Here is a 27,950-nt window from a genome sequence, read left to right as displayed (position 1 = left end):
TTCTACTTGGTTAGCGAATCATAAAGTCAATAAAGGAAGGTATCTTAGCTGTACTACAGATCATTCTGGTTAAACCAATGAATCAGTTATATATGTCAAACATTTTTTTCATACTACGAGAATAATTATAGACACTAAATCAGATAATTAGATTAAGTGTCCATACTTACATTATATAAGATAATTAAAAAAATACGTATTGGAATTGTAGATTTAAAATGATATTGGAGATATGACATACTTGTCACAGGCAACTAGTGACAAGACTTGCTGGCTATTGTATAATCATCCATGCATACATATATTATAATTCTGTTTAATTTGACTATATATATATATATATATATATATATATATATATATATATATATATATATATATATATATATATATATATAATTAAACTGCAATTGTAAACTGCAGATTAACAGTAAAATTGAACTACTTAGGGTTGAGAGAATAAAAAGAATCCTTATCTCTGTAATGTACTCTCTCTCTCTCTCTCTCTCTCTCTCTCTCGTGAATAAAGAAATGAAAGTATATCCTCGAGGTGCTATTATCTGCACTTTGCTCAAACCTTATGAGGTCTTTCCTGCTACGAAAAGCAGAATTCGCACTGCATTTTAAAATAATAAATATGCTATAAACTGTTAATACTGTAAATGAGAATATATAAACAAATTAGGGCCTTAAATCTTGCGGCAGCGGTAAATTAAACAGATAAAATGTTCAAATGAAATAGGGTGGGAAGGGTCAGCGGAAATATAACGTTGTGTAAATACATATAATTGCATACAATTTGATACATTTAATTTGTTTTGTGCTACTTGCAGACCACCTCTCTTCCGAATGTTAATACTCTGAGACATCAGCTGATGTAATTTAATTCGAATGATATTTTAAATAAGACGCCCAAACACGCCATAAAGTGGTATAACCTCTTGTTGCTAGGGTCAGGGGAGTACTCGTATTGTAAGAAAATGACGTGTCACAGCGCCATCTGTTGTCGTAATGAGGCATCATTTTATGCTAACTTCCTTGATTTAACTTGCAACGTGCTTGATGCTACATTATAGTCATGATTTTGGAAGGTACAATTTGTGTAACTTGTGATATAGCAAGTTTATAAATAGAATGTTAAAACTTGTAATAACTGACATAGCATTTGTCATACGACAAAGTACAAAATCAATTAAGTATTTCCCAAGTGCAAGATACAAAGACGCAGAAGAAAAGTAGATTTATGCACTTTCAAGCAGCCATTTACATCTTGCATCAATGAAGAATAGAAGATTCATGACTAGAATTATGAATGTAGCACTTGCAAGCAGCCATTGACAATAATGCAAAAGGAAAGTAGTACTTGCAAACTGCCACGTACAATCTGCATCAATGAAGTACGCAATATACATTGATAGAATTATGAAAGTAGCACTAGCAAGCAGACATTTACAATAATGCATAAAGGAAGCTTAGAAAATACATGCATATAATTATGGCGGTAATCCCCCTCAATAGTAATTGGATTGTTTGACTTGTTGAATCTCGTCAGGTATTTTGGAAGTTGTTAATTCTTTCTGTGTACTAAACTTGAGCCAGACAAGACACTTCAAACTGTGGTGATGGGTGGAGCGTCTTTTTCTTTGGGTTGTCATTTCAAGATCTCTAACAGGTATCCCACGAATCTGCAATGAACCCTGTTGCTACAGGTATCTCACAAATCTGCAATGAACTCTGCTGCCACAGGTATCCCACAAATCTGCGATGAACCATGATGCTTTCTCTGGTGGCACGTATGTCATAGTTCTAAATATTTTGGAAGTTAATTTTTGCGTGTCCCGAATATTACGTCATTCATACGACAGTAAATATAACACTACTTTGGTGGAACTGATGAAGAAAACAGATTTGCTAATGAACATTCCCAACACAGAATTTACCCTTGTCTTGGGAAAAGGGTAACCTAATTTTAATTGCTCCCTGTCCTATAATGCCGGGAAATTTATTTAAAAAAACGAGACTTGCTTTTCCATCGTTTATCATCCCCTCCGTACTCTCTCTCTCTCTCTCATAATGTTAAAATATTAATTTCATCTCTCTAAATATCTCTCTCGCACTAACAATGAAATAATAATAATAATAATAATAATAATAATAATAATGTGTGTATGGTCTGTAGCTACCTTGTCATAGGCAACTCATAAAATGGATAACCTTCTCTCTCTTTCACACACACACACACACACTCTCTCTCTCTCTCTCTCTCTCTCTCTCTCTCTCTTATGTTACTCGTTTAAGCTCGAATAAACAGTAACACAAGAAAGAGTGAAAACAACAAATTACTTTTTTCCCATGAAAAAAATACTGTAAAAATGAAAAACTAAGAACAAACGGTTTTAAGAATCAAATCCAACAAAATCCAAGGATAATCCACGAATAACATTTTATAAGTCGTAATATTGAAATGTTCTAATGAATCTAGTTCGAGTCCCGACGAAGAATTCAAGATGGAAGGCGATGACGTATTCTGTATCATGTACACTGTTGAAGTCTACAGTTTCTTGTTGAAACACAAGAAATAATACTCCGGTGTTGGATAAAAATGTTAAGAAATGTCTTTGTTCAAGAATTCTGTATGAGCACACATATATTTTCAGGAAAAAAGAATTAATCCTTTTGAATCCTAATAATTCGAATAGATAATAACTCGAAACTAACACAACAAAATAACACCTTGACATTAAATGTTATAAGCCCAGACTGAGATTATGGTTATACAGCAATTTTGATGAGCAGAATGGATGTTCGTATGATGGTCACATGATCATGTTTACATCATGTACTAAAACATGACCCTCACGAAAACCAATCATTTTACTCTAAGAATAAAATAAGAAAGGTTGTTTACTTAAAAAAATATTTATAAGCCTAGGGTCACGTATTCAATACAGCCTCGAGCTCACTCTTATTATTCCCACAATAAAATAAATACAAAAGAACTTGTTCACGTGACTGTTACTAATTTTGAATTAAGGTCGGGAACTAGGTCAGCTTTATGTGTTTATAAATGAATCAGTCATGGTCAAACTATTTTGTGGAAATGTATCGAGTTCCTAGTAAACAGAATTATGTTATTTATACATAATAAAATCAAAAAATAAAAAGTATTTAAAACTTACAAACAATTAAATCAGATATAAATTAAATCAAATATACATAACACACACACACACACACGAAAACTTTTTATATAATGATTTATATTTAAATCATAATGATATTTGTTTCCACTGTAACAACCCATTCTAAAAATGTATACTTGAAAAAGAAAGCTTGGTGATACTTAGGTATTATTTGGACTCTATGGCTTGAACCATAGGTTTTATAAGTTTTGTTTTTACTGCGTTAATTAACATGATCCCAGTAGGTAATGATGCCATTATGTTGTAGGTTAGTCCGTAAAAAATGACGTCCGCAAGGGACAGTAAACTTCATTCAGTACTCGCATTTAGTACAAAAATGTGTTGAAATTAATGTTGATATGTATTATTGTGAAAGAATGTTCAAGTGATGCTGCTTTCTTTGCTCTATGACCGCAGTAGTCAGGATAAGGGTAAATAAATAAGTAGTTTTGTGAACATTATGGTTAACTATTTTCTTTCACTTCAGCACAGACCATACCATAAAGAGTTCTACAGAATCATGAGGAATGAACATTTACGCAGACCATACTATTAGAGTTCTACAGCATCATGAGGAATGAACATTTACGCAGACTATACTATTAGAGTTCAAAAGCATCATGAGGAATGAACATTAACGCAGACCATACTATTAGAGTTCTACAGCATCATGAGGAATGAACATTTACGCAGACCATACTATTAGAGTTCTACAGCATCATGAGGAATGAACATTAACGCAGACCATACTATTAGAGTTCTACAGCATCATGAGGAATGAATATTTACGCAGACCATACTATTAGAGTTCTACAGCATCATGAGGAATGAATATTTACGCAGACCATACTATTAGAGTTCTACAGCATCATGAGGAATGAACATTAACGCAGACCATACTATTAGAGTTCTACAGCATCATGAGGAATGAATATTTACGCAGACCATACTATTAGAGTTCTACAGCATCATGAGGAATGAACATTAACGCAGACCATACTATTAGAGTTCTACAGCATCATTATGAATGAACATTTACGCAGACCATACTATTAGAGTTCTACAGCATCATGAGGAATGAACATTTACGCAGACCATACTATTAGAGTTCTACAGCATCATGAGGAATGAACATTTACGCAGACCATACTATTAGAGTTCTACAACATCATGAGGAATGAACATTAACGCAAACCATACTATTAGAGTTCTATAGCATCATGGGGAATGAACATTTACGCAGACCATAACATTAGAGTTCTACAAACATTTACGCAGACCATGCCATTTAGAGTTTTACAAGCATTTACGCAGAAAAGCCATTTAGAATTATATAGCATAATGGAGAAAACGATGATTCGTCTTATATGATTACACTAAGATTTTCGGACACGAAACTGATCTATTCAATTTAACGTTTAGTTTATATTTATTGCAGCGGTTTATATTATTACCCACCCAGATTTACCATAATGACGATCACAAAATCAACCCATTATCTCAGTTATTTGCAGATTTTCAGAATTTCATTTTGTTCCTGAGTAACGACTTTCTATTATAAGTCTTTTCCAACAAAAAAGTGGAACAGATTATGCCAATGTAGTCAACGTTTTATGTATGCAGTCTCAATCGCAGTTTTAACACAATTAGTCATTCGACAAATTGTCCTGAAATTTATCAAAATCTAACACATAGTTTGTGTTCTTTGGTTGCTTTGATTGTTCGCTTTAGCATAATCAGGAAATACTAGTACTTCTTCCATTCTGTTTATCAGTAAAAATGTTGATACTTGATTCAGAAAGTAGTTTTCATCATGACAAAGATAATAAATGAATACCTTTAATAATCTCTTGACCCGAAATGACGTAACAATCAAACATCGATATATATATATATATATATATATATATATATATATATATATATATATATATATATATATATATATATATATATATATAAATGAGCTTAATTTTGTAGTTAACTCCCTTTTGTATTTATGTTTTTACTGTTTTAATTTAGATGTTATTATACCTAATGCAGGTGTGTCCTGCATTTTGGAGCGAGGGGCCACATTGCAGTTTGCTGTCAGTGGACACATTTATCAACGGTTGGTGGGCCGGATATAAAAACCCTTTAGCGTGCCCGAGTCTGGTATGGGAGCCGTATGTTTGACGACCGTGATCTAAATAATATTTGACATAAAAAGAATGTCCCCCACCCCCAACTCCCCCAATAAAACAAAATATCTTTAAGCAAGTTATTTGCCCATTTCCTAGAAATCATAAAGAGAGTAGACTAATCTTATTACTTTTTGTTTTTATCTTCACAATAATACTGGGTCCTGTATTTTAAGATCATAGGCAAACACTTAATGTAGCTTACATATAGTTGCTAGTCTATCTTTCAAGTGTACAGGGGCCTAAAGAGTGTAGGTTAACACTGGATATAGCTTACAGATGGTTGCTAGTTTTCCTTTCAAGTAAAACCAATTTATAAATGCATTGGGACATGTGTGTAATGTTCAAGTTGTGAGTCTCCTTTACGCTTAAAGGCAAATCTCCATCTGGTGAATTAGAAAGGTAAGATATATTTTCACGCTGACAATTTTATGATGGACCATTGATTATTATTATTATAGTCTTTAGATCAGGGGTCTCAAACCATTTCGCGAGAGGGGCTGCATTGCAGTTTGGTTCTTAGTCATTTTCCACTACCAGTTAGCACAAGATATAGTAGGATAACGGTCCGTATTGTGGCTTGATAGCCTGTTTCTGCATAATTGACGTAACACAATGCTCCAGCACTTGGATGGATACGGTTTCTGTTGACTAATTTCTCCAACTGCAATCAAACGTGGTATCTACCAAACAAATATTATGACTTTCTTGCAAAAGAAGGATACTGTGCGTTTCATTAATATTTTGTATTCTAAGTTTGGTCATAGCTTGCAATAGACATATATCTGAATCATAGCGTTATCTCTTCATTGCACATGTGATTGCCACCTAGTACTTGTTCGAGGAAAAGCCTAGATACTGACTGTGGTATTTCATCAACCATCAAAATTTAGTTTCCAGGAATACAGATTACGATAATTCTTTCTATGTGAGCATGCAATATTTATTGGCAGAATGAACGTTATTTTTTCCAATCATGTTATGTGTTGAATATTGCGAGGTAAATAATCCAAATCATAAAATGACTATATCACCTCTCTGGATTAAATATCATGCTCTACTTGTCATTGTTGGAAGATCTGGTGTAAGTATATTTTAAATTTTACCGTTACGGTACCGGCCTCCCAAAACCTTCTTTTTTGTACCGCCGTACCGGCTATAAATATCTAACTCGTACGACGTACCTGAGAGCTTTTATTAATAGAGACACATGAAAATAAATATGGGTTAAAATATTTACTAGAATTTTAAAAAAAAAAAAATTAAAAAATTAAAAAAAACACTCCCCTCCAAAATAGAAACAAAAACACACCAAAAAAAATAAATAAATAATACAGCAGAAATAAATTTTAAAAAATGCAAATCTATATGCTGCTGCTCTCTATCACATAGCTGGTGTATTTTTCAGAAAGGGGTTACTAAGGTCCTAAACCAGCGTTGATTGTTGAGGCTCTATTAAACTTAAAAGGAAATAAAACAGTGTCAGACAATTAGGATACTAGTTATGAGATATGTACGATATCGAAGGTAACCCGTCCATGTAAATGCACTGCATTAGAGAAGTTACCCAGGACCACTGCAAGATTGCAAAGCTGTTATCTGAGAATTATAGTTTTTTTTTTTTTAAGGAAAAGATACAGAACGTATAATAATCTGGCACTAGATGAGTAGTGGTTCCATGTTATGGAAGTGATACAGAAAACAGAAAGCGTGTATGCATGTAAATGGGGAAAATACTGAGGTAGTCCAATTCAGCTAACAAGGTTGTAGCACAGACACTGAGCGTAAAGTTGAGATATGGGGGTCTTAAACTAAAACTTACTTTCATGTACAAGTCTGGATATAAATGTAGTAATACGTGTTTTCAGTATCATTTACCCTTATGACATCACAATTAAATTCGTCGCATACGGCGTTGATTTCCTTTTACTTTGCGCATGTTGTCGTTAAGATACTGTCTGAAGGCCACAAAGAAATCGCCATTTAGGACTATGACAGGGAATAAATCTTCTTAAGATAAGCTGGAAACGCTAAGATAGACTTATTATCAAGTATGTACTGGATGATTTATACATGCATCGTCGATAGACTTTCTTTTAACGTGTGGACACGTAAACATATATATTATATGCAGTAATGTCTGCCAGATGTGTGTTAGATTGCGTCTTGGCCCTATTTTGGAGATTGTTTCTGTTTCGTTCTTACTTCGACACCATCAAACAGTAACTTGACCAAATACGTCTTGTGAGCATCCCATGCAACGATAAAAATGAGTTCATCTTACACGAATAGCTTTAGATCTCGAGCATAAAGGTTCTACATAAGTATTTGTCATGAACATATTAAATTTCTACCCAACTTCCACGACGAGTAGTCCAGAAATTGATTTCATGTACTTCTATATGAATACAGGCTGCGAAAATTCTCTTAAAGGAAAGGAGTCGCATGTACTATTAACTGTCGGAATGGCCTAAGGGCGTTACAGTTGGACATCAATATATATTTTGATAATCTTGCGAAGATAATAAAAGTCTTCAAGTAGATACATTGCCTCTGTGTACTGAGCCAATTGGCTACATATAATTTGCACTGTTTGTTAATTAGATTTTTACGTTTTTTTAAAAAAAATTCTTATATTCTATTGATAACTAGATTTTGACTTGACCTTGTCCAAAATCAAGTTCATTTTACACCTGACCTGAATCATTGATTTTAAAAAAAGTCAGTAAAGAACTAATACATAGATAATATTATGGTTATTAACATATTTAAACATACTTATCTCGTTATGAGTCAAGGACATTTTGTTTTCCATGTTCTATATTTTAATTTTAGTAACAGACCTTATAATTATAACTAAGATTTTATCGTGTAAACATTTGGAGCAATCAATAATGAAATTTTCCATTATTAATATTTTTGGTTACACAATGCCAATTGTGACCTGAGGCCAGGTAGACGACTATATAAGCTTGTCACTAAAAAATATTTATTTGTGCTTAAGGATCTGAGCAGGATCACTTGCATTATTGTTGTGTCCAGTGTTTCATTTGGGCTGGAATGTATTTATTCAAATTAATTAATTCAAGTGATTTTTCTCTGGATATTCGAGGTTCTAAAAAAACATTATTGGAAATAGAGAATTGGATTTATAGTGAATTTTCAAATAAGGATATATTGTTGGATTGTATTATTACTGTAATTCAACAAAAGACTATTGAAACATCACTACGACACTTCCAGTATTTTAATTTGTTGTAGAATACCACTAATTTGTTTCCAAAACTGTAATCATTAAGACTTGTGTCGAAATGTTTAGATTATATAGGATTTTTTCCCCCGCAATATCTTAGGTTTTTTAAAACACTTTTCACTTTGTATTATAGGGTAATACATTATTTGCTGAATTATAAAAAAAAATTGGTTCTTACTCTTTTCCAGTTTTTTAAGTAAAGATCATAGAGCTATAATATGATTCTAAATCTAAAGGCAATTATTTACTCCTTTGTAATTAATACGATTCACTTACTTTTCTTTTTTCTAGAAAAAGTCTTCAATTCATTGCAATGATCTTGACTCTTCTGTAAAGAACATTATAAATATAAATGATCCGGTAGTGAAATGTGTCTTGATAAATTTCTCCAATTAAGAAATTCAACGATAGCATTATTTCATTTTGATAAGCTCTATGTATTTATGGGTGTTGAACGATATGCTTTATGTGTCTTTGGGTGTTGTACAATATGCTCCATGTGTATATGGGTGTTGTAAAATATGCTTTATGTGTCTATGGGTGTTCTAAAATATGCTCTATGTGTCTTTGAGTGTTGTAAAATTAGCTATATGTGTCTAAGGCTGTTATACAATATGCTTTATGTATCTACGGGTGATGTACAATATGCTCTGCGTGTCTACGGTGCTGTACAACATGCTCTTTTTGTCTACGGGTGTTGACAAATATGCTCTTTGTGTCTTTTGTGTTGTAAAATATGCTATATGTCTCTACGGGTGTTGTACAATATGTTATATGTGCTATGGGTGTTGTACAATATGCTCTATGTGTCTTTGGGTGTTGTAAAATATGCTTTTTGTGTCTATGGTGTTGTACAATATGTTATGTGTATCTAAGGGTGTTGTACAATATGCTCTAAGTGTCTACGGGTGTTGCACAATATGCTCTGTGTAAGTTTGGGTTTTGTACAGTATGCTCCACGTGTCTGCGGGTGTTGTAAAATATGCTATATGTGTCTGCGGGTGTTGTACAACATGTACTGTGTGTCTATGGGTGTTGCACAATATGCTCTAAGTCTTTGGGTGTTGTAAAGTATGCTTTATGTGTCTATGGTATTGTACAATATTCTCTGCGTATCTAAGAGTGTTGTAAAATATGATCTAAGTGTCTATGGGTGTTGTACAATATGCTCTTTGTGTCTTTGGGTTTTGTTCAATATGCTCCATGTGTCTTTGGGTGTTGTAAAATATGCTCTATGTATCTACGGATGATGTACATTATGCTCTAAGTTTTTATGGGTGTTGCACAATATGCTCTGTGTATCTACGCGTGTTGTACAATATAATATATGTGTCTACAGGTGTTGTACAATATGCTTAATGTGTATATAGGTGTTGTACAATATGCTCTATGTGTCTACAGGTGTTGTACAATATGGTCCATGTGTCTTTGGGTGTTGTACAATATGCTCTATGTGTCTTTGGGTGTTGTACAATATGCTCTATGTGTCTTTGGGTGCTGTACAATATGCTCTATGTGTCTTTGGGTGTTGTACAATATGCTCTATGTGTCTATGGGTGTTGTACAATATGCTCTATGTGTCTATGGGTATTGTACAATGTGGTGATTAATTGTCTTATAAGTGTATAATCAGTTAAAATATCGCTGATAATGACTCACGGTTTTCTGATAAACTTTTAAAATAGCATTTTCTGACAAGCTTTAACTCAAAACGATGAAAATATATTATGATAGTTTTATATCAGATTTATATTTAGTGATTTTAGTTATCTGGATAAAAGGTACATGCTATTGTCAAACACTAACACGATAATTTTATTTTTTCTATAATTACTAAGCTTGTGAAAAATTTGTATTTTAGATTTTTATTTTGCCACAAAGTGCATTATTAACAGAAATCGATCACATATATATTGTTTGTTAGTTTTAATTTTTTAAAATTTCGTTACATGCAATTGTAATGTACCATTGTATGCTGGATTTATTTGGGACTTGTACTGAATTTTATTCAGGACTTTAAATCCCATGGACTTGATGGCCATTATCGCTTAACCGGCTTGAAGCAGCTGATCCGTTTTTTAGTGCCGTTTTCATGATATTTGTGCTTGTTGCCTGTTTTCATCTTCGTTATCGTGTTCATTATGTATTGGCTGTTAAATTCGTATATGTTTCTTCATCTCCTTGTTTTGGAAATGAGAACAATTAGACTTTTTCTCAGCTGTCTTGCTCCACTGTTTTTGAACAAACCGCCATCACGTGATACTCGCCAGTCAACCCGTTTATGCTACGATGGACGCTCATTAATTGCTTTAAATGATCACTCTTTGGCTCTCCACACTACATTGTGCTCTAGACTAAACGAACTGGGACTACATTCATCATTACCTAAATGTAAACAGAAGCGAAAAAAGAAACGTTGTTTCAAAGCTGGCCGGCGTAGAACAGGAAGAAGAATTCCAGTTATCTCCCTTATTTCGGCACAACCATTAAAATTTTTTTCGTTAATTTAGATAACTTAATTCAAATCCTAATTAATTCGTCAACCTTTGTGTCATTTATCCAAGAAATACCTCTGCGCATTGCATTATTCAATGCCCAGTCAGTAGGGCCACTGGAAAAGCGCACAGAAATAGTTAATTTTATCAACGACCAAAATGTTGACATATTTTTTTGTGACAGAAACATGGCTAAAAACATCAGGCAATGAGCCCAAGTGTACGGATCTAACACCCACTGGTTACTCCATCAAGTCGTTCCCCCGTAATTCTCGCGGAGGTGGAATTGCTGTCATCACAAAGAACTCCATAATAAAACATCTTAACTATACCACAACATTGAATTTCGACCACACATCGTTTGAACTAATCCAAACCACACTCATACTGGAGCAAAGGTCAGTCCATTTTGTTCTGCCTATACCGCCCTCCTCCTAGTAGAAAAAACAAGCTGCCCGACTCTCTCATTTCGGAGCAGTTTCCAAATCTCATGGACTATGGAAATTCGATAGGTGGCAAACTGATTATTCTTGGAGATTTCAACTTTCACTTTGTCTGTCCCGGAAACTCAAATACATCAAAACTCATAGATTACATTAATGTTTTCAACCTCAAACAGTCAGTTAACTAACCCACCCATAAACATGGTCACATTTTAGACTGGATTCTTCACAGACCTGATGATAACATTATACGATCCTCCGTGGTTTCCCATGACCTTGCATCAGATCACCTCTGCATTATATGCCATCTTGACGTATCAGTCCCTAACCCTCCACCTTTCTCTGCTACTAAGAGAAACCTCCTTATGATAAATAGAACCAAACTAATGCACGACATCCAAGCTAACCTAACAACTTACATGTACTTACCTCCTACCGCAGAACAACAAGATAACTGTCTGCGGTCATTACTTGACAACATGCACAAGCTACCAAGTGCAGAGTATCAATTCAAAAGTGTTCTCCATGGTATAGCAGTGTTAGGGACCAACTTTGCTAAAAGAGACCGTCTCAAAGCTGAGAGGCTTAGTTTTTCCACCAGTCTCACTATTCATCAGCAAATATATGAAGTCGCTAAGAAGAATGTCACAAATATAGTCCATGCAGCGAAATCAGCCCACTACACTAATACGATCATTGAAAGTTTCAGCTGCAAAGAGCTCTTCGAGATTACTAACAAGCTAATGTCAAGGAACAAATCAACACCACTTCCAACTACCTTCTCTCCAGTCGACCTTCCGGACATGTTTGCAAATTTCTTCCGTGACAAAGTACAAACCATTAGAGATAAGCTTGACAACACAATTTTAATTGACTCGTCGTCACCATACAGTTGGGATACAGAATTTGAGCGGCAATCATTAGCAGCATTTGAACCTGTCTCTATGGATTTCGTTCATACAATCGTGATGAAGAGTGCACCAAAGTCATGTGAACTTAATCCAATTCCAACTTCACTGCTGCTTGAGTGCTTAGATCCAGTATTGTCCTCACTAACTGATGTTATTAATACCTCTCTCTCATCTGGGGAATTCCCATCATTTTTCAAAACTTCCATTGTAAAGCCTCTGCTGAAGAAACCAAAACTAGACCATAACGATTTAAAGAACTACCGCCCAGTTTATAATCTCCCATTCATTTAAAAAATCTTAGAAAACGTTGTTCTATCCCAGCTGGTATCTCATCTAAATTCAAATAGTCTTTTTAGCAATGTACAATCTGCATATCGCCCTTGCCACAGTACTGAAACTACTCTTCTAAAAGTAGTTAATGACATTCTCTCTGCATTGGATAGCGGAAAGGTTACAGTCCTCACCCTCCTTGATTTGTCTGCAGCATTTGACACAATAGACCATGATATATTACTTCACCGTCTCCAGCATGTATTTGGCATTCGTGATACAGCCTTACTGTGGTTCAAGTTCTACTTGGTGAACAGGACACAAATTGTATCTGCAAATGGAATACATTCCAGCCCAGTCGATCTATGTTGTGGTGTTCCACAGGGGTCTGTTCTTGGACATGTTCTCTTCATTATGTACACTCAGTCGCTCTCAAGTGTTATAGATCATCATCCAGTGTCTCACCAGTTGTACGCTGATGACACCCAAATATACAAATCTAGCCACCCAACTGAAATTGATGCTACCATCCAAGGTGTAGAGAGGTGCATTTCTGATGTGAAATCATGGATGACTTGTAACAAGCTGCAGATGAATGATGATAAAACTGAGGCCATTCTGATCACAATGCAAAGACTTTCTCATTCACATCCTTTACCTCAAACAATAAATATCTGCAATACCAACATTAAATTCACACAGTCAGTACGAAACCTCGGTGTTACTCTGGACAGTACTCTCACATTGCACCAACATGTCATGAACATATGCAAGGCTGCATATCTTGAGCTGAGACGCATCAGCTCAGTTCGCAAATATCTTTCAGTTGATGCCACTAAAACACTTGTGTGTTCATTAGCACTTTCAAGACTGGATTATTGTAACTCAATTCTGTCTGGCACTTCTCAATATCTACTCCAGAAACTTCAAAAAGTTCAAAACACAGCTGGTCGGATCATACTTAGAGTACCACGATCAGAGCACACCTCCCTGCTGCTCTGTACCCAACACTGGCTATCCATCAGATCCAGAATCAAACACAAAATTTGTTCTTTGTGCTACATTTCAATGTCGGACTCCAGTCCAACATACCTATCTGACCTCACCCATGTGTGCACACCAGCATGATACTTACGCTCTTCTTCTGACAATCGTATATTCATTATTCCCACTATGAAAACAAAGTCATATGGACAGCGTTCTTTTGCATACCAGGGCCCAGCAACGTGGAATGAATTACCCACTGAACTTAGACACAAAGACACAGTGATCACATTCAAGAGGGCTTTCAAAACTCACTTATTTCGACTGCAAAAACAAACTTAAAAACCTAATAATGTTTGATACCTGAAATTTTCTCAGCAGGTTTTTTTAAATATTTTTTTAAATGTTTTTCTAATTTCATGTTGTTTGTTTTGGTAATAATATTATTTTGTGTCTTATCTTATAGCTGTTGTCTAATGTCGTAAAGCGCTTAGAGCTTCTAAAGATTAGGCGCTATACAAAGTCCTCATTATTATTATTATTATTATTATTATTATTATCTGTAATTCTTGGGATTTAGTCGTTTTTGCTCATTTTCACTTTGTCTCCTAGGAAAAAAAATATTTGCTAAATTTGACAAAGCTTGTTGTCTTTCACTGTTTTCTGTTTCTTATTTTAAGAGTATAGACTCGTAACATGCTAAATGCAACAGGCCTTTCAAAGATGTGTGTGTGTGTGTGTGTGTGTGTGTGTGTGTGTTGTTTTTAACCGAATCTTCAGTTAGCTTTGCCATACTTCGCTAGGATTAAGAGCGTATTATTTTAATTTTCAGTAAGTCAGTAAAAGCCTAATCACCAAATATTATATCAGTGTTGACATGCATTTCTAGGCGTAAATAACCGTACTACAGACGCGATCCAATTAGTCCAGGTACCTCTCCTTTCCAATCATCATTATCACGCATTTTTTATTCTGGTAAGGTGTAAATACTTCGTAAATAATGGAACCTGATGTGTTGTTGTAAAACAGCCTTGTGTTATATCATTGAATACACAGTGGACAAGAAATTGGATATGTGTACAAGGTCGATGATCAGATAAAGAATAGTTTATCTCATGAGTAAATTTTTCAAGCATGTATCGATTCATGCACTGATTACATAGAAATCGCTTTGTAAACACAGTTCTATCTACACGAAAGATCGATACCAAAATAATACCCAAAAATATATATATGTATGAAGGTGGTATCGAAATGAATAAATAAACAGCTGACCTTAACACTTCTCGATTTAGAAACAGTCTAATATATTATTTGATGTACAGATTCGTTATGTATAAATGACTGATCTGTAAACGCGCGCGCGAGTGTGTGTGTGTGTGTGTGTGAGAGAGAGAGAGAGAGAGAGAGAGAGAGAGATTTTATAAAATATTCTTGCCCCTGGGTAATTTGAGCTTACTCAAGCATAATATCCTGACACCATCACAAAAACTAAACATTAGATAAACTATTAGATATTTTAAGGAAATTGGGTTTTATTTTTTCCCTTTGTTTTCTTTTTATATGTTTTGGTACCGTAAAATCATATGCCAATCACTCGTGTTAGTAGTAAGGTGGGCCACTATACGTACAATGGAAATTAGCATTACGGAGACCCCTGGGCCACTATACGTACAATGGAAATTTAACATGGCGAAAAATCGTGGGTCAATATACGTACAAGGGGATTTAACATGGCGAAAAATCGTGGGTTAATATACGTACAAGGGGAATTAACATGGGAAAAAAATTGTGGGCCGATATACGTACAAGGGGAATTTAACATGGGGGAATAGAGTTTGGGGATTGTTTAGGGACAAAGGGAATTGAATATGGGATTTTTTTTTAAAAATTTTTTTTTAAAAAAGGGGTAGGCAATGGAAAGGCTATCTCTTTTCGAGAAATATGGCTGGCCCTGAAAAGGGCCTTTGGGTTTTCTTCTGCTTCTAGTTTCTTCTTTTTCTCCACCAAGTTCTTATTTTATCTCCAACACTCTTTCTCTTCTTTTCTTTCTTTTTTTTCTCCTGCTCTTCTTTCTTCTTCTCTTCCTCCTCTTCTTTCTTCCTCTTCTCATTTTCTTCTTCTTTTTCAATCTTTTCGTTCCATTTGCTTATTCTTATTCTTTCCTCTTCATCCTCCTTCTCCTCCTTTATCTCTTTCATGACACCACTAATCTTGTCCTTTACCTTTTTTAAGTTATTAATTTCCATCTTTACACGATGGGGACTATAGGAATAATGGTCTTCAACCAGTCTTATCAACATCTGCTCCATCATTCCTAAGTTGTCTAAAACGTCTTGTAATGTTTGTATTTTGTCCATTTGGTTAGAAGCCATCTTCTTTTTTTATTCTTTGCAGAATGGTTTGAACGACGAACACTGTGGGTTCTTATACTTAAGGCGCGTACGTGAAGGAAAACATCCCCCTAAAACGTACAATTGATCTTACCTAGATCATGACCAAACAACGCGCGGACGTGAAGGAAAACATCCCCTACTTTTTCATTTCATATAATAAAACCCAAACTATACTCTCCACATACGCTAAGAAACAATAAACAAATCCATAATCTACTATCCACACAATCGTACGTGAGCGGGTACAAACACAAACACACAAACACATACGCTAAGAAACAATAAACAAAATCCATAATCTACTATCCTCGCAATCGTACGTGAGCGCTTACAAAACCCAAACTATACTCTCCACATACGCTAAGAAACAATAAACAAATCCATAATCTACTATCCACACAATCGTACGTGAGCGGGTACAAGCACAAACACACAAACACAAACACACAAACACATACGCTAAGAAACAATAAACAAATCCATAATCTACTATCCACACAATCGTACGTGAGCGGGTACAAACACAAACACACAAACACAAACACACAAACACATACGCTAAGAAACAATAAACAAAATCCATAATCTACTATCCACACAATCGTACGTGAGCGCTTACAAAACCCAAACTATACTCTTCACATACGCTAAGAACAATAAACAAATCCATAATCTACTATTCACACAATCGTACGTGAGCGGGTACAAACACAAACACACAAACACATACCCTCACACTATCTTAAAAAAGAGTTAGTGTTTATATTCACACTACTCTACCTACACATTGGCAAATTGATGGTTATTTCTTTTCTAGAGTATTGGGTAGCCCTGAAAAGGGCTGTTTTTTTTTTTTTTTGGAACTTCATGGACACCTGGTTAATGGTGGCACCTTCCAGGCCTGGCGCCACATACACATCTTATCCCCCAGTTACTTTTTACTTTTTTGGGGGAGAGAGCAGAGGCAGGATATGTCGCTTCGGAATCCCAATCTTCGCTCTCTGGGATTCTGAAATTTATTCTTCTTCTCTTCTTTTCCTTCTCCTCCTCCTCTTCTTTGTTTCTTCTCTCCTCCTTTTTGTATCTTCTTTCCTCTTCTTCTTCTTCTTTATATCTTCTCTCCTCCTCTTCTTTTATTCTTCTTTCCTCCTCCTCTCTTATCCTTCCCTCCTCCACAATGGCTTCCGCGGCCAGTTCATTCAACAGGCGCCTGGCATATTCCAGATGCACATGAAGTTCCAACAGTTTAGACAGTCTCGTGTTCATTTTTGGTGTTGATCAATCAACAAGGGTAGCTAGACTTCCCAGCGAGTTTCAATTTATAGTGAAAGCGCGGACGTGAAGGAAAACATCCCCCTAAAAAACATAAAATTGATGTTACCTACATCATGACCAAAAACAACAACGCGCGGACCTAAAAGAAACACTCACTCACTTTTTTATGCTACCCATCACTATTTTAAAATTTTTTATAAATCACTTCAATAGACTATCCACATACGCAAAGCAATCCAATCTAACCTCAAATCTACACCTCAAACACCAAATAAAGACATCAGTTTAATCTACTATCCACACCAATGTACTTGATCACTTACAAACACACAAACTCACAAACACATTTTTTTAAAAAGAGTTAGTGTTTATTTTCACACTACTCTACCTACACACATTGGCAAATCGATCGTTATTTCTTTTCTAGAGTATTGGGGGGTAGCCCTGAAAAGGGCTGTTTTTTTGTTTGCTATGGCATTTTTTTTAGTTTCTAAGAATGCGATGTCCTCTGAGGATAGACTTTCTGGCGATAGGTCTGCTTCTTCGGAAAGAGAAGAAGAACTCTTTGGTGTCGATACGACAATCGACAAAGCCTCTGTCAGCTTCAGGTTGCTGCTGCTGTTGTTGTTGTTGTTGTTGCTGCTGTTGCTGCTGTCTCTGAAGTCTGTACTTCTCTGTCCATTCTTCTTTTTCCCTGTTCATTTCTTCTCTGAAGAGCTCTTCTATCAGGTCTTCAGTGATTTTTAACATTCTCACATTCTCTATTTCTTCTGGCTTCGGTATCAGACTGTGTCTGACCCTATGCAAATTCACGTAGGCTTCGTTGAGTTTAGCTAGTTTGGAGCACATCTTCTTAGGAGGATGAGTCGACAATGGATGGTTAGACTGGAAACAACCCGGTTCTTAAAGTCAAAGCGCGGACGTGAAGGAAAACATCCCCCACACGGTTTTTGAGTCGCAACGTTTAGTGAGTGTCATGAGAGGGATAGTAAGAAATGAAAGAGCATCAATCCAACATTCTTATAGCTAAACAAAAGACAAAGGCATTTTTTTCAAAACACAACATTTTTTATTCAAAAACCACTTAACACTAAACAACAACTCTAACATTTTTAACAATAATCCAACAATATAACATCAAACAATTTTTTCAAAACACGACATTTTTTATTCAAAAATCACTTAACACTAAACAACAACAACTCTAACATTTTTTAACATCAATGCAACACTAAAAGTTTCTCCACAAGGTAAAGAGGGATAACAGTCTTCCATGGTTTCTAGTAATCTAGGATGACTTCTCTCAAACTGTTGATTTCTATGGTATTATCGAATTCTGCATACAGGATGACGTTCACCGTTTCATCAGGGTCTCGGTCTTTAAACTGAATTTCCACACGAATCTGGCCGGATTTTATAGGGTGGAAATGTCCCTCGTCGCTGCCTTGGTCTGGAGTGAAATCGAAAGCCCACAAAGCGTAGCCTCCTGCATAATCCTCGTACGTAATACCGTGACTGGTATTGGTTCCTAACTGTCCGGTGGCTTCGTACAGGGACAAGTACGATCTCAAGTAATTCTTCTTGGTAAAGTCAGGTTCGAAAGGTCGGGTACACAAGGTCTTGCCATCGCGACTGACTTCGATTTTGGACACGCCAAAGTGTTGAAAGTAGAAAGGATTTTTTTCGGCAGCTCCGTTGAAGGCTGTATTCTCGACGATACCAACGATCAAACGTTTGGGTAGCTGTCCTTGGAACAGATGATCTTCGATCATGGATCGCTGTCCAGCGGGAATGGTGAAGGTTTTCACTTCCACGCGTCGTATGGGATACTTGGCGGTCGTTCTGCTCAACGTCTGACTGATGTCGTTTCCCACTTTAGGTAACACTTCCACACGGCGTACGTAGAGTCTGGCTTCTAGGATTTTGGTTTTGTAACCGTCACTATCAGCCATCAAATGGAAAGCGGCACTGCTACGATTCAGTCTCAGGCGGACATCCACCCCGTTCAGCAAATACTTTTCTTGCAACCACATGTCCAAATGCAAACAATCCATCAGTTCTAAACTTGTGTCGGCTCCCGTGATTCTCTTTCTTCGTTCTACAAATCCATCATTGTTATCTTTCTTTTCATCAGTTTCCAATATTTCAAACTTGGTAGGTTCGTCAGCTTCCCATACCACACAGGCATTGAGATGAGTGTTCTTGGCATCTATTCCGTACGTCAAGAGATTTTCCAGGTAGGCACGATAAGGGTAAGTATCCATGCTGCTACTGACCAGTTTGTTATTCAAGTACAAGTCCACTCCACTGAACAAGGAATGCATGAAATTGTTGACGGGAGCTACTGCTTCATCGTCTATAGCACCTCCAGTCTTATCTAGAATTTTGACTTTCAGGTACAAGTAACTGCTATTCAGATCGATGTAATCTTCGGGCTGTCCTTTGATTTCAAACTCGATGGGAGCGGAATCGGTCAGTGAGGAGACGGGGTGAAATTCCACCCACTGGGATTCTTGCATCGTCATCATCGTGGGGGGCATGGCAAACAGGTCCAGTTCCGTCTTGGAACAAGCGCAAGATTCTCGGTGCATCATTTTTTTGTCTCTTTTCTCAATAATCGAAAACGTCTAAGTCTCGAACGGTTCTTCTTTTCTTGGCCTTTCTCGCTTGAAGTCTGGTGAAAGGGTGTTTTCTTCGTCGTCTCTTTCTGCCTTGTCCTTGCTGAATGCCTGACTCGGTAGCGTGCAGGGCATTTATGGGTGTTTCTCGTTGGCCTAAAATGTCTTTGCCCGTTTGCAGCAAGACATTTTTGCCTGCCCTCATGAAGGCTTCTTTAGGGTTTTGTTTGTCGATGATGACATTTTGGAGAAATTCTTTGCCTTGCGTCAGTGCCGCATCTTTCAAGGCGTGCAATCCACGTGTCACCATCGGTTTCAACACCGGGGCCACCGAACGAAAGGCCGATTTTAACATATCTCCTAAGCCGTGTCCTCGCTGTCGAGCAACCCCTCGGTACACTGGATACATGACTTACTTACGAGTCGTGAGAGAACCGTTTTCGAAAATGGAGTTTCACCGTGACTTTTCCTTTGGTAAATGGAATATTTTGTCCCAGATCTCCTTTTATAGCAATGTTGACCGTGTCCAAATACGACTTACTGACAGGCAAATAGTGAGGATGTACAAATTCGCGGTGGACGTGGTAAGTGTTTCCACCTTCCTCGTCAGCGCCCGTGGCAGAATCTACTTTGAAAGGAATGACACGCAGTAACGGTACGGAGGTGTGTCCCACCACGTTATACTCCACCACATCGGAGTACACAAACATCAAATTCAGTCCTTGGTTCAGTTCTACCGGGGCACGAAATAACTTGCTAAAAGACTCGTTGTCGTAAACGATGGGTAATTCGTTTTTCTTGATCATGGTCTTTCTCATGTCCATGTCTCCGCCCAACATGTCAAACAATTCAGGACAAAATAAAATGGACATGATTTTACTCCGTTCAAATTTCATCAAGAAGCGACGAGCTGCTTTGTGGTACTCCATGGTGACACTTTTGTTGACATGCTCCAAAGCTTTCAGAAACACGACATTAAACCTGGAGGTTATGGTGCTGACCAAATGTTGACCACTAAAATAATAGCCTGGGGGAATGAACAAGTGATAGGTGGTGTACTTTTGATTTTGTGTACGGGTTTTCTTGTCATATTTGACATTGCTATCCATCCACTGTTGCATTTGCTCGTCATGAACTTCCACATCAAAAAAATTTTGATTGGGAAGGACATTGAGGACTTGAGTCGGGTGAATCATTTCTACTAAAGCCACTTCCCAATGGGCTTCGTGATCTAACTGGATGGCTTGAGGTAATTTGGCCGTGTAACAGCACAACGTGTTCTTGGGAAACACCTCCATGGAACTGTCACTGGGTAAGGTTAAGTAAAATTGGTTTTGGTGACTCATAATTCCAGAGTTCTGTGGCTGTCCGAGGCGATTTTACTGGACGTCAGAGGCGTGTCTCCGTCTAAAATGGGGTTCTGGTTGTGGTTGAAGTGGTGACTGGCACTGGCACTGGACACACGATTTGCGTTTTAGGCACACGTTCTCCACACCACACCCACAATGGTTGTTTTTGTAAATCTTGCACAGAAGAACTAGGTGAAGGAGGAGTGGTCGACGTAGCTGCGTCTGCTGTGTGAAAGGGCATGATGGTCACTTCTTTTTATAGTCGATGACTTGCGAAGCGTCGATCCAAGAATCGAAACTGGGTGGATATCCTTTCCAACGTACTTTGACTTCTTTGACACGTCGTTTGCCCACTTTACGGGTTCTCCGTTCGAGAATGCTTTCGATGTCGTACACGTCGTCTTCTTTTTTGGTGACACGTTGTAACTCGGGCAAATAAAACGTTCCTTTGAGCACTTCTCCGTTCATGTCTTCCAATTTATAGACGGCAGGATGACGGCCATGCACTCGTCCAGTGACGCGAAACAATTCGGTGGTCCAGTTAGGTAAGTAACCTTTGTCGAAAGTGCGTTTGGTTTTGCCAATGCGCACCCAATCTCCTACGGCCAACATTCCACTTTTCTCGGGGACAGCCCTCGTCGGGGACGTACCAAACAGACGCTCAAACATCAACACTTCGTTCTCGGGAGTCACGTCTTGCGGGGCACGTCCGATGCTTCGATGGTAAGATTGGTTGTACGCTTGCACCAGTTGCGGTAAGATGTCGATGTACTTCAGAGTGTGGGGATGCGTAAAATATTTCCACATGCGTTCTTTCAAAGTGCGTTGAAAACGTTCCACGATGCTGGCTTTGGTTTCGGGATTCTCGGTGGTAAAAAAATGAATGTCACGTTTCTTTAATTCTTTTTGGAAAGCTTGGTTCAGAAATTCGGTGCCTTTGTCCGTTTGCCATCGAAGAGGGTGACGACCGCTTTGTTTCAACACCCGTTGCAGAGCTCGCACTAACTCGCTGCTCGATTTGGAAGTCAAGGGCACGACCCAGGCAAATTTGGAAAAGACGTCGATGACACAAAACAAATATTTGTAGCCACGATTGTAGCTGGCCAAATGAGAGACATCGGCTAAATCGGCTTGCCATTGATGATCGATGCCTTCCACTCGGGTGCGACTTCTGGCAAACTTGCGTCGAATGGGTTTGTGTAAAGTGTAGGTAGCTTGTTCTTGTAACCATCGTTGCACTTGAGGTAAACGGAGACTTTTCAGTCGCGTTTTGGCAGCACGATACAATTTTTGAACTCCTGCATAACCTGCAGGATGGGAGGGATCGTAGTAAATGCTGGCTAAGACTTTTTCCATTTTTTTTGTGTTGGTTGGTGTGTTAATAAGACACCCACTCTTGAAGGATGCTACTCTTTTTCTCTTGGGGTATTTTCTTGGATTGCAATGCTTTGCGTGTGCGGCCAGCAATAGGTGTCGAAGAGGAGAAGGATGTCTGAGCGGGGGATATCGGTTCTTGTTTCACTTCTGTCTTCACTTCTGTCTTCACTTTCTTTTTCTCTTGTGAGGAAGAAGGGGTGGCCATCATCTTTTTAATCCATCCAATTCTGGAGGTAGGTGGTGTTGTTAACTTGCGTACTTTTTCTGGTGGAGTTTGAAACCCTTCCTCTTCTTCTCCTTTTTCTGTCTTGGTCACGGGTACTGGTGGTACTGGTACTGGTACTGGTACTGGTGATGGTGATGGTGCTGGACTTTTCATCAAGGTCTTTAAATCTTTCAGAGTGGGTAGAGCTGTTTCGTCTAAAGCTTTCTGGTGAAAGAGTTGCAGTCGTTGCAAGAGTTGACCGTACTTTTGCGATTTTTCTGTTTCGGACAAATCTTGGCGATCCATCAAGGACTGCAATTCGTGTTGTAACTGGGACATCTCGCTCAAATGGGGATTGGGAGGTAAATGCGGGGTGTGTTGTTCTTGCCACCGATGGTATTCCATCCATCGTTTGTAAGGTACTAAAACTAGTTTTCGTCCTTCCATGGGGGTTGTCAGGGGTCGATTCTGAGATCTTGGAACTTCCGAGGCCTTTTTATCTTGCTCCCACCAGTCCTCCCAACATGGTTCCCAAGACTCCTTTCAGTATGGGGCCTAACAAGAGAGGTAAAATACCTCCACGTTGCACTAACATCTTCTTTTTTTGACGAATGGGAATTTTCTTTTGAACCATTTGGCGAAGAACGTGACGATGTTTGCCTAAGCATTGTTTCTGGTGTTTGGACAAAGGGATCGTGCCTTTCAAAACGTTCAAACAACATTCGCACACGGTATCGATGACCTCTTTGGAGGCTGTTTGAATGAGTTTTTTTCGTAGGGGTGGAGAAGCTTTGGACAGGACAGATAACATGTCCCCATGTTTGGCTAAACGTGGTGGCAGTCCTTTCCTTTTCTTTCCTTGGGGTTTTCTGGAGGGTGACATCTTTGAGTCTTCAGGAGCACCAAAAAAACACTGATACCCGACTTGGTCACAGGCCTTTTTTATACTGGAACGCGTCGCTACTGATTGTCTTTACGTCGTATTAGTTTGAGGACAGGCATGACACGTCGTGCAGGGGTACGTAACGGACTAAATCGAGCCAGTTCTTGCTTGGACAAATCCAGCAAACTTTGTAACATGCCCGATCTTTCTTGAACTTTGATTTTGGGAGAAGGTACTTTGTGAGCAGCAGCCACTGCCACTAAATTGGAAGGTCCTGCCACTGGGGAAGTTCTTTTGGGGGTCATCAACGGAGAAGTTCTTGGTGTGATCAACGTCTCCAAGTACTCTTCAGTTCTGGGTGTCATTAACGGAGAAGTGGACAAACGTGAAGCTGCCGGAGACGCAGTCACCGCCGTTGCAGGTCGTGGTTTGCGAGTGTAAGGTTGCGTCCTGGCCAAAGTGCCTCTCTTGCGACTAGTTTTCTGTGGACTTTTCTTTTTCTGGGGGCTTCTTTTCTTTTTCCGGGGTGGTGGTGGTGTCTGGTCAGAGGAGGGTCCTGCCACTGGAGAAGTTCTCCTTGGGGACCTGGTCTTTTTCTTCTTGGGGCTTCGTTGGACTTTTGTCTTGGGGATAACTTTGGGGGCATTAGGATCCCATCTTAAAAGTGAGCGAATGATGACCCCTCCTAGAGTACCGCTCCATCCAGGTTTCAAAATGATTTGTTTTTTGGTTTGAGTGTCGATGCGGGGATCGGCCAGTTGGACCAAAGCGACTTTGTTTCGATCGAAAAAGCGTTTGGTTTGATGAGGAATCTGAATGATTCCTTGGAGTAATTGACGTGCTGTCACCGTGAACCATCGTAAGACTTCTTTGAGACTAGCTTCTAAGACACGAGCTCGTGTTTGTGGATCTTTTTCTCGACTGATGCCATACAAGGCACGAATCAATTTGACGGGAAGATGCGACTGAAGGGACGTCATGTTCGCACTGAGAGTGAGACAGACGAAAAAGTGTCTGAGGTTTTTATAGATTTTTTATGGGGAGTGAAATGAAGTCGAGGACGGAGACGTGTACAGGACAGGCCCTCCGTCTTGGCACCAGTGGTGAAACAAGTGGGTACGAAATCGCAAATCCTCGGGAGTCGTAGGTTTCAAATCGACGAGTAAATAGGCGTGTGGAGTTTGAGTGGCATCGTCGTACACCTGAGTCAACCAAGGCGTTCCTAACTGTTTGGCTAAGACTTGCACTTGCGATTTATCTCGAGGGCTTTTAAACAAGACCACGTAATGCGCATTGAGACTGATGGTGCGATGGGCTTTACTTTGTTGAAACAAATTTTGGGTGATGTAAACGACACTGGCATTACGGTGATGCCCTTTGCGCGTGAACCACAGTTTAATTTCTTCTTCGTCTTCTCCTAACATGTCGTCGAAAATGACCAAATGGGTTTGACGGGAGTCAGAGACGATGCCATCGTCTTCTTTAGGAATGCCTTCCACAAACACGATGGAATCGCCTTGACTTTCTCGCAAGAGGCTGTACGCCGATTGCCACTCTTTGTAACACCACACGATTCGTTGAGGGGGTCGATCGATCAAATGATGTTTATGTTCGATCAAACGTTTGACGAATTCGGTTTTGCCTGAACCGCTAGGTCCAGCAATGAGCATGTTAAAGGGATGGCGAAGATACAAAGCCTCCCAACTGGCACGATCTAAGTGTTCGTTGATGACTTTGACAGTAGAGGAAGAGGGAGCAGAGACAGCAGAGGTAGCCATGGTGTGAGAAATGTCACTTGTGACACGAAAAACAAACAAGACAAGAGTTTATATACTTTTTCAGAACACGTTTATTGAATGTTTTTTTCAAACATGAATACGAAAGACAAAAAATACATAAAAGCCAAAGGCTTAAGTACAAGAATAAAAGGCACATGATAACCATGAACGTGGAATAAACACAAGTGTCTGTACAACATGTTTTGGGTAAAGTTCTAACCAGTTCTATAGTAGGGGTAAGGTCACACAAGTGTCCTCCCGAAAGGGTCTTTCAGGCCTGTCCACGACAGTCCTGTCCTGGGTGACGGGTTCTTCTGGCACCGTCACTAACACAGTTTGAAAAGTAACTTTTTTCCTTGAATAACTCTCGTGCATACTGGGCCACCTCTTGTGTCCAAGCCTCAAAACCCTGGTCTCGGTGATGTCCAACATTTGACTCCTAACCAATCTGGTTTCTTCTTCGTCAACGACATGGTAAGTTACTTCAATGAACAATGAACTATCGATCTTGCCTAGGGTTCCTTTTTATATACAGACCAATACCGACGTGACCGTACGGTAAGGTGAAGTGATTGGGAAGTCGCACTCGCTTCTGGTATACAATTTGATAGACTTTTTCCAAGGGTCGACTGACGATGTGGTGAGTGGGTAAACGTGCAATCTTGTTCGGTTGATAGGTGGTCACTTTAAAGTTTCCATCCTCTCCCGATTGCAAGGCTTCTTTCAATACCCCAAAGTTGACCACTCGACTGGTACGATGATTCAGAGTCAGTCCTTTCACTTTGCACGTCGTGTGCACTTCTCCTTGTTTGTCCCGGTATTCGTAGCCGTAATTTTTGGGACCACCACTGACGAAACTTAGAAAATTGTCGTCGGGATGCTCGTCTGTCCAGGCTCCTAAACGGTCTCCTTCGATGTCTGGGTGCTGTTGAATCGGGTGATGAATGTAAATGCAACTGTCCGTGTCAAAGTACAGGACGCGTTCTTCTAACAGTTCTAAAGCTTCGTACAATTTTAAGCGAGCATGAGCTGTCACGTAAGCCGCAATGATGACATTTCCAAAAGGGTCGTCTTGTACAAAGTCCAGATCTTCTTCGTAATTGACCAAGATCAAATCCTCTCGAACGACGTCCACGTGTTTCATGTATTTGGTTTTGTCGTGAATCATCTGGAAGTAGCGAGAAGGTTCTGTCAAATATTCCGTCTTGGGTAAACACGGTCGTTGTGCCATTTTACCCCACAAGCAATTTAACATCACTTTGGCAAACGATCGCCTGCCTTCGTTTTTTTCGATGTGGTCTAAAGAGATGCCTTCTTGTGCGTAGTATTTCTCTTTGAATTGTATTTGGTCTTCGGGAGTGTGACACCAGGAAGGATAGCCGCTGGCTTCTTGTTTCAGTTCCAAAAAGGCATCCACGTAGTCGGCGAAAATGCCTTTCTGAGTAGGGTCACCCTTGTTGTACTGTTGTGTCTTGGGAAAGTGGCAAATTTCGTACACTTCTAACAGTTGGTATCCCATGTCCAGAGCTTTGAACAATTCCACGCTGACCCAGGTTCCCGTCAAGGCACGTTCTTCCTGGCTGTGATGGCAAGGTTGGTCCTGGTTGCACGTTTCGGCACAAGTACGGCACAAGGGAAACATCAGTTTGCCTTGACAATGGTGAGGTAAAACGGGATGGTATAGGTTCGTGGGAGGCAAAACTTTACACTTGATCAAGCCTTCGTATTGTCGAATGTTTTTCAGGTCGATGTGTTCCGTGAACAATTGCGGGTGCCCTACAGGAAAGCGACAATATTTGCACACGTAGGGATACAGCGAACACACGTCCAAGTATTTGATTTCTTCTCCTTTCTCTTCGTCGGCTTGGTACAGCAAACAGGTGGCATTGGTCCTTCCTCCGTACAAACTATCCCTCGGGTTCAGCGGGTCCATGAACTGGTAACTTTCCACGAGGCGTTTAAACTCGGGATCGGTATTCAAACGGTGATCGTACTCGTGTTCCCACATTTCCACCACTTGGTATCCTTGCTGTTCTAGCTTTAGGCGTCGCTGACAAGTGTCCTGGTACAGGTCTTCCATGGTCCGTTGTAAAAACTGATTTTTAGTGTCACGGTCAGGGTAGCAGACGGGACATCCGTGAAATAAGCAACCGTTAAACTCGTACACGATCTTGGGGTTTTCTAAGTCCCAGCCATCTACCGAATACGTTCCGATGGTCTTTTCGCCTCCTCCGTTGCGGGCATGCTGAATCCATTTGTCTTCCTTGTCGCACAAGTAATGTAACCAACGTAGGGCTTTGACCGAGTATTGACGCTTGACATAGTGGGTCGTTTGAGGACTGATGACAGCC

At 38.8% G+C, this 27,950-nt stretch overlaps 1 protein-coding gene across 1 annotated transcript in view; it reads left to right on the top strand.

Annotated features, from left to right (window-relative positions):
• The first annotated feature begins 5,593 nt into the window (after positions 1-5,593).
• LOC149781700 (GTPase IMAP family member 9-like) overlaps positions 5,594-27,950 on the top strand; it is a 35,313-nt gene continuing 12,956 nt past the window's right edge. Inside the window, exon 1 of the mRNA XM_089935787.1 lies at positions 5,594-5,764. The gene's annotated coding sequence lies outside the window, so the exon portion shown is untranslated. The remainder of the gene's footprint in view (positions 5,765-27,950) is intronic.

The sequence above is a fragment of the Sinohyriopsis cumingii genome, chromosome 15 (assembly GCF_028554795.1).
Source record: "Sinohyriopsis cumingii isolate HCF-2022 chromosome 15, ASM2855479v2, whole genome shotgun sequence".
NCBI classification, from domain to species: domain Eukaryota; kingdom Metazoa; phylum Mollusca; class Bivalvia; order Unionida; family Unionidae; genus Sinohyriopsis; species Sinohyriopsis cumingii.
Note: the sequence above shows the minus strand (reverse complement) of the source record. Positions and strands in the feature narration are given on the sequence as shown.